Source organism: Lissotriton helveticus, chromosome 1_2 (genome assembly GCF_964261635.1).
Source record: "Lissotriton helveticus chromosome 1_2, aLisHel1.1, whole genome shotgun sequence".
NCBI lineage: Eukaryota > Metazoa > Chordata > Amphibia > Caudata > Salamandridae > Lissotriton > Lissotriton helveticus.
The window spans coordinates 337,933,685-337,946,160 of NC_136058.1; the positions used below are offsets into that span (position 1 = coordinate 337,933,685).

Here is a 12,476-nt window from a genome sequence, read left to right on the forward strand (position 1 = left end):
AGCGGGAACGAAGAAAAAAAAATATTTAAAAAAAAAATTATTCATAAACATATAAAATATATTTTTGGATTTAAAGAAGAATACATTTTACAGCTACAGATATTAGCTGTTAAAAAACCAATGAAATTCACAGAAAAAACCATAGGTTATGGACCATATATAGTTAGGAATTAGCATTTACAAAACCTTGAAAATTCACTGAAAAAACCATAGGTTATAGACCATATATAGTTAGGAATTAGCATTTACAAAACCTTGAAAATTCACTGAAAAAACCATAGGTTATAGACCATATATAGTTAGGAATTAGCATTTAAAAAACCTTATTTTACTCACACAAAACCATTGAAATTCCATATATAGTTAGTTGCACTAACTATATATCGTGCACCCGCAATCCACTGCTGATCATGTCACATATTACATCATTCATGACATGGTCAGTGACATCACTGATGACATCACTGATGACATCTCAAATGACATCACTGATGACATCACTGATGACATCTCATTTGACATCATTCTTGTGCTAATACGATAAACCTCTTCAGACTCTAATATAACCTTAGATACACTCAGTGTATACAGACACTCACACACTGCCACTCATCCATGGAGTTACTCACACACCCAGTCAGTCATGCAAAGAAACAATCTCACCTCCATTTCTTCAACTATACAGTTAAACACACCTTACTTATTGAAACATATACTAACACATATTTACTCTCTTATACAATCCCTGATACAAGTTCACAATGATCGATACAACCACTCACTCATTCAGTGGCTCTCATGCACAGTTATTTATATATGCCAACTCTCACATGTACTGTGTTTTACATATGTACTTACTATGACATGTAGCATTGAGATATCCATTCACTCATCAATACACTCATGCACACAGTCAACTGCCCATGTAGCTGTTTCCACATGCACTCTTGAACTCATACACCTAGTGAATAAACTGCTCACACATCTATGCATAGAGTCTCACACCTTCCAGCCACCCCCACACAAACTCAATCTCCCATAGAAATACTTGGGCAACCAATTAATAACACATATAGCCTCTCGTATAGCTAATGATCAACACATGCAGCAGTTTACAGAACAACAGACATAATGATGCACAAATTAAGACAGTTTAGTCACTAACCCATGCATTCAGTGAGACACATTTAATCACTCACTCATACAGTCAGTCATGCACCTACTAAATCCTTCATCCAGACACTTATACATCCACTCAAGACATATTTTAACTTTACAGAAAAATACAGTCACTGGATGTTGTCATCAGTGATGTCATTTGAGATGTCATCAGTGATGTCATCAGTGATGTCACTGACCATGTCATGAATGATGTAATATGTGACATGATCAGCAGTGGATTGCGGGTGCACGATATATAGTTAGTGCAACTAACTATATATGGAATTTCAATGGTTTTGTGTGAGTAAAATAAGGTTTTTTAAATGCTAATTCCTAACTATATATGGTCTATAACCTATGGTTTTTTCAGTGAATATATATATATATATATATATATATATATATATATATATATATATATATATAAATATATATATTGATAGTTAGAAAGATAGCCAGATAGACAGATCGATAGATAGATATTTATTTCAATGAAATAATTTCTTGATAAAACTGATTGTTTTGGGCTAGGAATTTCTGTATTGTAATATTTAGGAAAAAAGATTACTTGTCCTAACGAAAAGCAGCAAATCTGCCAATTACAATACTGTGAATTGATCGAGGGTATGCCTTAACCCCAAGGAGGTGAGCACTGTTTAACTGATGCCAATAAGTCCTCGTTAGTATAGTGGTCAGTATCCCCGCCTGTCACGCGGGAGACCGGGGTTCATTTCCCCGACGGGGAGGCGATTCCTTTTATTCACACAATTAAATAAAATGATGTACTTTCTAACATTGTAAAATATATCTGTCATTATCCTTGCCTATTCCGATTGAGAAAAAAGGTTGAATTCACCGATGGACAAAATGCTTACTGATGTGTTAACTGAAATTCAGAATATGCTCTGAATATTTCAATATGCACAGGCGTACCATCAAAAACACTTTACATCTGCATTCTCTTGGAAAATGAGATGAAGCAGTGGTGAATCCTAGGCTGCTGTTCCACTCGATTGGCACAATTTACAAGTAGAATGACTGCTTTTGGTTAGTAGTGACCCCTGGTGGCTAATAGTTATAAGCTGCAAATGGTAAAGTGAGCTGATTATATAGATATATATATATATAAATATATATATTGATAGTTAGAAAGATAGCCAGATAGACAGATCGATAGATAGATATTTATTTCAATGAAATAATTTCTTGATAAAACTGATTGTTTTTGGCTAGGAATTTCTGTATTGTAATATTTAGGAAAAAAGATGACTTGTCCTAACCAAAAGCAGCAAATCTGCCTATTACAATACTGTGAATTGATCGAGGGTATGCCTTAACCCCAAGGAGGTGAGCACTCTTTAACAGATGCCAATAAGTCCTCGTTAGTATAGTAGTCAGTATCCCCGCCTGTCACGCGAGAGACCGGGGTTCAATTCCCCGACGGGGAGGTGCTTTCTTTTATTCACACAATTAAATAAAATGATGTACTTTCTAACATAGTAAAATATATCTGTCATTATCCTTGCCTATTCTGATTGAGAAAAAAGGTTGAATTCAGTGATGGCCAAAATGCTTACTGATGTGTTAACTGAAATTCAGAATATGCTCTGAATATTTCAATATGCACAGGCGTACCATCAAAAAAACTTTACATCTGCATTCTCTTGGAAAATGAGATGAAGCAGTGGTGAATCCTAGGCTGCTGTTCCACTCGATTGGCACAATTTACAAGTAGAATGACTGCATTTGGTTAGTAGTGACCCCTGGTGGCTAATAGTTATAAGCTGCAAATTGGTAAAGTGAGATGATTTTATATATATATATATGTATATATATATATATATATACATATATATATATATAAATATATATATTGATAGTTAGAAAGATAGCCAGATAGACAGATCGATAGATAGATATTTATTTCAATGAAATAATTTCTTGATAAAACTGATTGTTTTTGGCTAGGAATTTCTGTATTGTAATATTTAGGAAAAAAGATTACTTGTCCTAACCAAAAGCAGCAAATCTGCCTATTACAATACTGTGAATTGATCGAGGGTATGCCTTAACCCCAAGGAGGTGAGCACTGTTTAACTGATGCCAATAAGTCCTCGTTAGTATAGTGGTCAGTATCCCCGCCTGTCACGCGGGAGACCGGGGTTCAATTCCCCGACGGGGAGGCGATTCCTTTTATTCACACAATTAAATAAAATGATGTACTTTCTAACATTGTAAAATATATCTGTCATTATCCTTGCCTATTCCGGTAGAGAAAAAAGGTTGAATTCACTGATGGCCAAAATGCTTACTGATGTGTTAACTGAAATTCATAATATGCTCTGAATATTTCAATATGCACAGGCGTACCATCAAAAACACTTTACATCTGCATTCTCTTGGAAAATGAGATGAAGCAGTGGTGAATCCTAGGCTGCTGTTCCACTCGATTGGCACAATTTACAAGTAGAATGACTGCTTTTGGTTAGTAGTGACCCCTGGTGGCTAATAGTTATAAGCTGCAAATGGTAAAGTGAGCTGAATATATAGATATATATATATAAATATATATATTGATAGTTAGAAAGATAGCCAGATAGACAGATCGATAGATAGATATTTATTTCAATGAAATAATTTCTTGATAAAACTGATTGTTTTGGGCTAGGAATTTCTGTATTGTAATATTTAGGAAAAAAGATTACTTGTCCTAACGAAAAGCAGCAAATCTGCCAATTACAATACTGTGAATTGATCGAGGGTATGCCTTAACCCCAAGGAGGTGAGCACTGTTTAACTGATGCCAATAAGTCCTCGTTAGTATAGTGGTCAGTATCCCCGCCTGTCACGCGGGAGACCGGGGTTCATTTCCCCGACGGGGAGGCGATTCCTTTTATTCACACAATTAAATAAAATGATGTACTTTCTAACATTGTAAAATATATCTGTCATTATCCTTGCCTATTCCGATTGAGAAAAAAGGTTGAATTCACCGATGGACAAAATGCTTACTGATGTGTTAACTGAAATTCAGAATATGCTCTGAATATTTCAATATGCACAGGCGTACCATCAAAAACACTTTACATCTGCATTCTCTTGGAAAATGAGATGAAGCAGTGGTGAATCCTAGGCTGCTGTTCCACTCGATTGGCACAATTTACAAGTAGAATGACTGCTTTTGGTTAGTAGTGACCCCTGGTGGCTAATAGTTATAAGCTGCAAATGGTAAAGTGAGCTGATTATATAGATTACCTACTGGCGGTCGCCAGTAGGTATATATAGTTAGGATTTTTTCTCTATGGGTTTTTTGAAAATTCTATGTCTAATAACTTTGGCGTTTGTGGACGGAATTGGCTGAAATTTTCAGGAAAATGGCACATTTTGTTTCTGAGCAGCCCTTGAAAACTTGGGGGGGGTTCGTCCAGTGGGGGCCGAGAAAAAAGGGGGGTCCCAAAACGTGTTTTTAACATTGAGTTTTCCATAGGGCGGTTGGCCTCACTTTTAGCCCGAACGGCTGAATGGATTTGCACAAAACTTGGCAAAATTGTAGGGACTGGTAGCCCGATGTGCCTTTTGTAGGTCTCAATATATGTGCTCCAGTGGATTTTGAGAAATTAACGTTTAAAAAAAGATATATATCTGTAACAGCGGACCGGGCAGCGCACTGGTTCGCGGACTTTTCGCGCAACGGAGCTTTGTGAAGCGAAGCTGATTGGTTCTCCGGCGTCTGTCAACATTCCAAACAGTCCGTAGCGGCCGCCATCTTGTCTCTCGGTAGGATCGAGAGACAAGAGGAGGTCAAAACAAAGGGGGAAATAACTATAAGGGGGCATAGTAGATCCTCGGTGACCCCCTACGTTTGATGTGGAGGTTTTAAAAGGGCCCCGGCTGAATGGATTTGCACAAAACTTGGCAAAATATTAGGGACTGGTAGCCCGATGTGCCTTTGCTAGGTCTCAATATATGTGCTCCAGTGGATTTTGAGAAATTAACGTTCAAAAAAAGATATATATCTGTAACAGCGCTCCGCTTCGCGTAACGGAGGTTTGCGAAGCTGATTGGTCATTCTGTCACTGGGCTATAGTTGGGCTACATCTGGCTGATATTTGGGCTACATTTGTTTTTTTGTGTGTCTGGCGGCCATCTTTGGGCTACATTGGGCTACATTGGGCTTCATTGGGCTACATTCGGCTAATTAGCAAATAGCTCATCGCAAACTAGGAATGGTAAAGAATCGCTATTTATTCCTTAAAGTTCGCTATTTAGGAAATGCAAATAACTTTGATGATACATATGGCGGTTCATCTCTAACAAGATAAGAAGCATAGGGATACATTTATGATGACTGGCGCATCACCAGGGATGTGTTAGTCATTCTGTGCCGCTGTTCCGTCACCTATGGTGTGCTGCATTTACAATGCGGCGCATCATGGGGCAAAAACAGCACAGATGCGTGATGTATCTGTGCCGTAAAGGTGGCGCATTGCTGGAGTTGTATCGCAAGTGTGATGAAGCTCCAGCAAGGGTCGGGGGTGCCCCTGTCGCAGGGTTTCTGTTCTCACACAGAACTGTGGACAGAGGATTGGAACCTCGGCGAATGCATTGCTGGAGTTGTATCGCAAGTGTGATGAAGCTCCAGCAAGGGTCGGGGGTGCCCCTGTCGCAGGGTTTCTGTTCTCACACAGAACTGTGGACAGAGGATTGGAACCTCGGCGAATTAGGGTGTCCCAAAACTCACGTTAGTAATCAAAAACTCCTTAGCAAGCTAGGTACAGTGTCACATTGGATATAACAAACTCTCAATATTTAGACAATCCAGAATATGAACTTATAGTACCTCAGGATACGTGGAACTCATGAACAGTCGGTCGTTATAGATTTCTTAGAAACCAGAACATGGAGTTAAGAAGAACAGATGTGTATTTGAAATGTTTATTTACTAATGCCGTCTTCTCAGGCGTAGTACCTTAGATAATAAAAGTACACATATTATCAGTAGCAAAATTACCAGCATAGTTACTAGTACATAAAAAGTGAATGGTGATAGTATGTTAACATGCTGTAAATGAATAAGAGTTAGCAACACTTATAAGCAGCCGCGGGCCGTGGAGGGAGTTACGGTGAGGCAGGGAGGCGGGGAGGGGGAGAAGCAGGGTGGAGAATACAAGTACACATATTATCAGTAGCAAAATTACCAGCATAGTTACTAGTACATAAAAAGCGAATGGTGACAGTATGTTAACATGCTGTAAATGAATAAGAGTTAGCAACACTTATAAGCAGCCGCGGGCCGTGGAGGGAGTTACGGTGGGGCAGGGAGGCGGGGAGGGGGAGGGGTAAGGTAGAGAGGGCTCCACCCTGCTTCTCCCCCTCCCCGCCTCCCTGCCCCATCGTAACTCCCTCCACGGCCCGCGGCTGCTTATATCTCACCCTCCCTAATACACATATTATATTATTTGCTAAGAAGGTCTCTTTGTGTTGGTTTAGGGCGTGCCCATACTTTAGTGTCTTAGATTTGAAGGAATCACATCAGCATACACCAGCTCTCTCTTCATGTGAACCGCATCAACTGTTGTGTATGTGTGTTCGGCAAAGCAATATAAAACCCGCCTCATGCCCAGAATTGGCAGAAGTAGCACTTATGTTATGAGTATGAAGTCGTGGAGATCAGACCTCATAACAATTCTGTATCGTGTTGTTCTTGAAACTTTAGCACTCGCTGTACAGATATAGTTTAACAAGTAAAGCAGATAGTAGACCAATAACATATTATTCTCATGTAAACCACGATGAACTACTAGGTGGAAAGCTAAAGCAACAACTAAGTGTCGTGTGCAGAAGTTGCAAAAAAGGAAAAATGGCGTTTAAACCGGTAATGAGCCCATGCTAACTTAACACGGTGTAAAGATATCCAGGACCTAGATGACACCTCCTCATGATCCGGAAACGAACTGAATAAGATAATAGAAGTGCCATCTCATGAGAGCAGATTGCAAGTTTATATGTGGACGGTCCGCAAGGTAAAGCATTAAAAACTAGGAAAATTTAATGCTAAAGAAAAATAAAACAGCCAAGTACTTTATCGAGTCTTAAGCCAATAGGCAAGGTAAATAATAAAAACTTGACAAATAAGTCAATGAATTGTCAATGAAATGCTAGTACTCAGCATATCAAACATGAAAAAGGTCTATGACATAACTGTGTATGCAAAATAAGCTGCAACAGCCTCCAATAGGAAGTCACCGTCTTCATCCGAAAACAGTTCAGCCATCCAATTTAAAAGCGGAAAAGAACATACGTGCTCTCCCAGCACCGGATCCTCTATCACCATCAGAGGACAGCTCGGTGGGTTTTCAAGAAAGCTCTGTTCCAAGAAAGACTGTGCTGCCGCCAGTAAATTCCAGGGACCAAGTAGTCCATGCATCAATGCCACAGCCATAATCCTTTCGCCAGGACAAACCAACTCGTGAGTAATGATAGGAGTCATCAGCTGATTAAAGTCGACGTCAGGAGAAACCGGTCCGCAGAGACACAAATCAATGGCCCAATCGAAATCACAGGTCAGGCAGTGAAATACAGGCTGGACACAGGTGAAGTAGGAGAACCGAAAAGATAATCCATATGCCGTGCTTAATATCGCCAACGGCATTGTGCCATAATATTCTAGCATGCGATTGCGGAACAGTGTCAGCAGCTGCAGGGTCGGAGGTTGCATAGGAGGGACATCCATATTTAAAAATGTAAAAAAGCACAAGAGCGTCCGCTGGTAATGCAAGTAAAAATGCCAATCCACGAACCAGAGTGCAGAAAATACAATGAAAGGAAGCAGGGATGACTCCAAAGATTTTCTCAAATGAAGTCACGAGACCACTGGTAACAACTTTAAAAAAGTACACCAGGGACTTTGTGGAGGATGCGTTAAAGATAGTCGGAAACATGTTGCTGAAATTGAAAGGCAAATGTTAATTGAAAAAGGTTTTGCACCTCTGTATGGGTGTTCGCTATGTGAAGTACGAAAGTTTCACGGGCCGAACTCAAGGCCACCTCTCTCTGAGACAAAAGAGCTCTTATTCTTGCCATGCCGTTGAAACGTGTCTCAAGGTTGGTATTTGTGGCCAGATTGAAAACTCCCTATGTTCATGTGTGGGAGGAAATAGAACATTTCTGCAGCAAATAACCCGTTCACTTACTGTTACGATAAAAGGAATACTTTTAATTAACTCAGAACAATCTTCATTATTGAGCATCAAATAACTACCATTTTCCAACAACTTGAACGTGGGGATGATAGCAGGAACTGGCGTGCCTTGCAACACGCAAGCCATATTTGGTCGGTGTTTGTTGCATGAACCGTGTAACTGTATGTGCCTACACATTAGTGAATGATCTGGCGTCTCAGTGCATTCCTCTCCATTCAGATAAACTTCTTGATCATCTTTGAAACATCTGTATGTGTATGGAAGCGACCAGACCTCATGAAGAAAAGCACTACCTAAAGGTTCATAACGACCTATTGGTATATATTTCATACAATTTGAAAACTTATATAAAGCAAAAGGCAGCGTTATTAAACCGTGGATAAGGCATGTTGCCAAAAAACCCGCAATCCTCTGCTGATGATGTCACTGAGCATGTCATGAATGATGTAATATGTGACATCATCAGCAGTGGATTACGGGTAATGGTATCTCTAGTTTACTCCCTTATAGCTGTCTTTCTTTTAACATAAGTGTCTGTTTCCTTCCCTTATACTTACTGTTTTTGGGTCGCTTCCGGTTCGCGTACCCGCGAGCGAACTGGGAAGCGAACTAAGAGAAATAGAGGTTGGCACAGTTCCAAATATTGTACCAATTTTTTAATAACGGGGAGGTAGTTCTGAAAAGAACTTTTTTTTTTTTTTCTGAACATTTTTTTACTGTTTTTGAATTTTTCGGAACAGTTTTATATTTTTTGGGGTTTTTCTTGGAGGGGGCAATGAAAACGATTCATTGTAAAGGGCTCAACAGGAGCAACAAAACAAAAAAAAGAAGTATTTATTATTTTGGGCGTTTCGGACAAACTTGCATATGATAGTCAATAGCTCTGTTGATCAGAGTGATGCTTTTTTCTCCGTAGGAAATGAATCCATCGCAAAATGCGCAGATGTGTTTTACATCACCAAATCTCATTTGTATATTTGGCACCATCTCCCTGCCCTCTGGTCCCGTTACTTCCGGTACAACAGATCTTCTGGCCATAATAGGGAGATTATCTAGGTCGTTCCGAAACTGTGCAGCACTGTAGTTGTTAGGATGCCACCTAGTCATATGGCGATGCATTGTGTAGTTTCCGAAACTGTATTTTTTGTCGGTCCCTCTGGACAGTCTATCTTGACATATAAGGCAAGTTACGTATCTTGCATTTACTTTTTTCTGACCTTTGGGAATTTTAAAAAATTGCCAAATGAAGTTTTCTTTCCGGTGAGACGTCCTGGGCTGCTCAGGCAAAAACTGCCTCTCTTCGTGCTCGTCCTCCTGTTCCTCTTCTTCTTCTTCTTGTTGAATTACAACTTGAGCAGGTGGTCCACTCTTCCTTGGATGTGGTGGAGGTGGTGGGGAAGCACCAGCTGAAGCTACTAAAGAAGCCATTGCTCAGTGATCACAAAGGGTCTTTCTCTCACAATGATGAAAGTCAGAGTGAGGAAAGAAGGAGGGATTTTCATCATTTGGGAAAAACAAGAGTTCTCAACCAATCAAAAGTGTTCATTTTAGATTATATGACCTAGTCTTACATCATTAGGAAACCAAAAGTGAAATGAACCAATGAAAAGTGTTATTACCAAGTCACATGACTTGCTGTGTTTACGTTAAGCGCTTTGCAGGGCCTCCCGGTTTGCTTCCAGAAACCTGCGCTTTGCGACTCGCTTCGCGTACCAGTTCGCTAACGTAGCACGTCATATGACGTATCACGCGACAACGTGAAACGTCATGCGGACGGGAGGCGTCACGATGTTGTTTTCTAACGCGGCACTTGCGGTAAAGAAACGTTTACCGGCTCGCGGTCTATTTCGCGGCATCAAGGTCAGCTAACGGGAAGCTTCCCGATTCGCGAAGCGGGAACGAAGAAAAAAAAATATTTAAAAAAAAAAATTATTCATAAACATATAAAATATATTTTTGGATTTAAAGAAGAATACATTTTACAGCTACAGATATTAGCTGTTAAAAAACCATTGAAATTCACAGAAAAAACCATAGGTTATAGACCATATATAGTTAGGAATTAGCATTTACAAAACCTTGAAAATTCACTGAAAAAACCATAGGTTATAGACCATATATAGTTAGGAATTAGCATTTAGAAAAACTTATTTTACTCACACAAAACCATTGAAATTCCATATATAGTTAGTTGCACTAACTATATATCGCGCACCCGCAATCCACTGCTGATGATGTCACATATTACATCATTCATGACATGGTCAGTGACATCACTGATGACATCACTGATGACATCTCAAATGACATCACTGATGACATCACTGATGACGTCTCATTTGGCATCATTCTTGTGCTAATACGATAAACCTCTTCAGACTCTAATATAACCTTAGATACACTCAGTGTATACAGACACTCACACACTGCCACTCATCCATGGAGTTACTCACACACCCAGTCAGTCATGCAAAGAAACAATCTCACCTCCATTTCTTCAACTATACAGTTATACACACCTTACTTATTGAAACATATACTAACACATATTTACTCTCTTATACAATCCCTGATACAAGTTCACAATGATCGATACAACCACTCACTCAGTGGCTCTCATGCACAGTTATTTATATATGCCAACTCTCACATGTACTGTGTTTTACATATGTACTTACTATGACATGTAGCATTGAGATATCCATTCACTCATCAATACACTCATGCACACAGTCAACTGCCCATGTAGCTGTTTCCACATGCACTCTTGAACTCATACACCTAGTGAATAAACTGCTCACACATCTATGCACAGAGTCACACACCTTCCAGCCACCCCCACACAAACTCAATCTCCCATAGAAATACTTGGGCAACCAATTAATAACACATATAGCCTCTCGTATAGCTAATGATCAACACATGCAGCAGTTTACATCACAACAGACATAATGATGCACAAATTAAGACAGTTTAGTCACTAACCCATGCATTCAGTGAGACACATTTAATCACTCACTCATACAGTCAGTCACGCACCTACTAAATACTTCATCCAGACACTTATACATCCACTCATTCTTCAATATCTAAGACATATTTTAACTTTACAGAAACATACAGTCACTGGATGTTGTCATCAGTGATGTCATTTGAGATGTCATCAGTGATGTCATCAGTGATGTCACTGACCATGTCATGAATGATGTAATATGTGACATCATCAGCAGTGGATTGCGGGTGCGCGATATATAGTTAGTGCAACTAACTATATATGGAATTTCAATGGTTTTGTGTGAGTAAAATAAGGTTTTCTAAATGCTAATTCCTAACTATATATGGTCTATAACCTATGGTTTTTTCAGTGAATATATATATATATATAAATATATATATTGATAGTTAGAAAGATAGCCAGATATACAGATCGATAGATAGATATTTATTTCAATGAAATAATTTCTTGATAAAACTGATTGTTTTTGGCTAGGAATTTCTGTATTGTAATATTTAGGAAAAAAGATGACTTGTCCTAACCAAAAGCAGCAAATCTGCCTATTACAATACTGTGAATTGATCGAGGGTATGCCTTAACCCCAAGGAGGTGAGCACTCTTTAACAGATGCCAATAAGTCCTCGTTAGTATAGTGGTCAGTATCCCCGCCTGTCACGCGGGAGACCGGGGTTCAATTCCCCGACGGGGAGGCGCTTTCTTTTATTCACACAATTAAATAAAATGATGTACTTTCTAACATAGTAAAATATATCTGTCATTATCCTTGCCTATTCCGATTGAGAAAAAAGGTTGAATTCAGTGATGGCCAAAATGCTTACTGATGTGTTAACTGAAATTCAGAATATGCTCTGAATATTTCAATATGCACAGGCGTACCATCAAAAACACTTTACATCTGCATTCTCTTGGAAAATGAGATGAAGCAGTGGTGAATCCTAGGTTGCTGTTCCTCTCGATTGGCACAATTTACAAGTAGAATGACTGCATTTGGTTAGTAGTGACCCCTGGTGGCTAATAGTTATAAGCTGCAAATGGTAAAGTGAGCTGATTTTATATATATATATATATATATATATATATATATATATATATATATA

The 12,476-nt window shown here is 39.0% G+C and overlaps 2 non-coding genes across 2 annotated transcripts; both read left to right on the forward strand.

The window, feature by feature from the left end:
* The first annotated feature begins 3,272 nt into the window (after positions 1 to 3,272).
* Positions 3,273 to 3,344, forward strand: TRNAD-GUC (transfer RNA aspartic acid (anticodon GUC)). Its single transcript has one exon. It is a non-coding gene; the product is annotated as a tRNA-Asp (tRNA).
* An 8,652-nt stretch (positions 3,345 to 11,996) lies between these two features.
* Positions 11,997 to 12,068, forward strand: TRNAD-GUC (transfer RNA aspartic acid (anticodon GUC)). Its single transcript has one exon. It is a non-coding gene; the product is annotated as a tRNA-Asp (tRNA).
* The last annotated feature ends 408 nt before the right edge of the window (positions 12,069 to 12,476 follow it).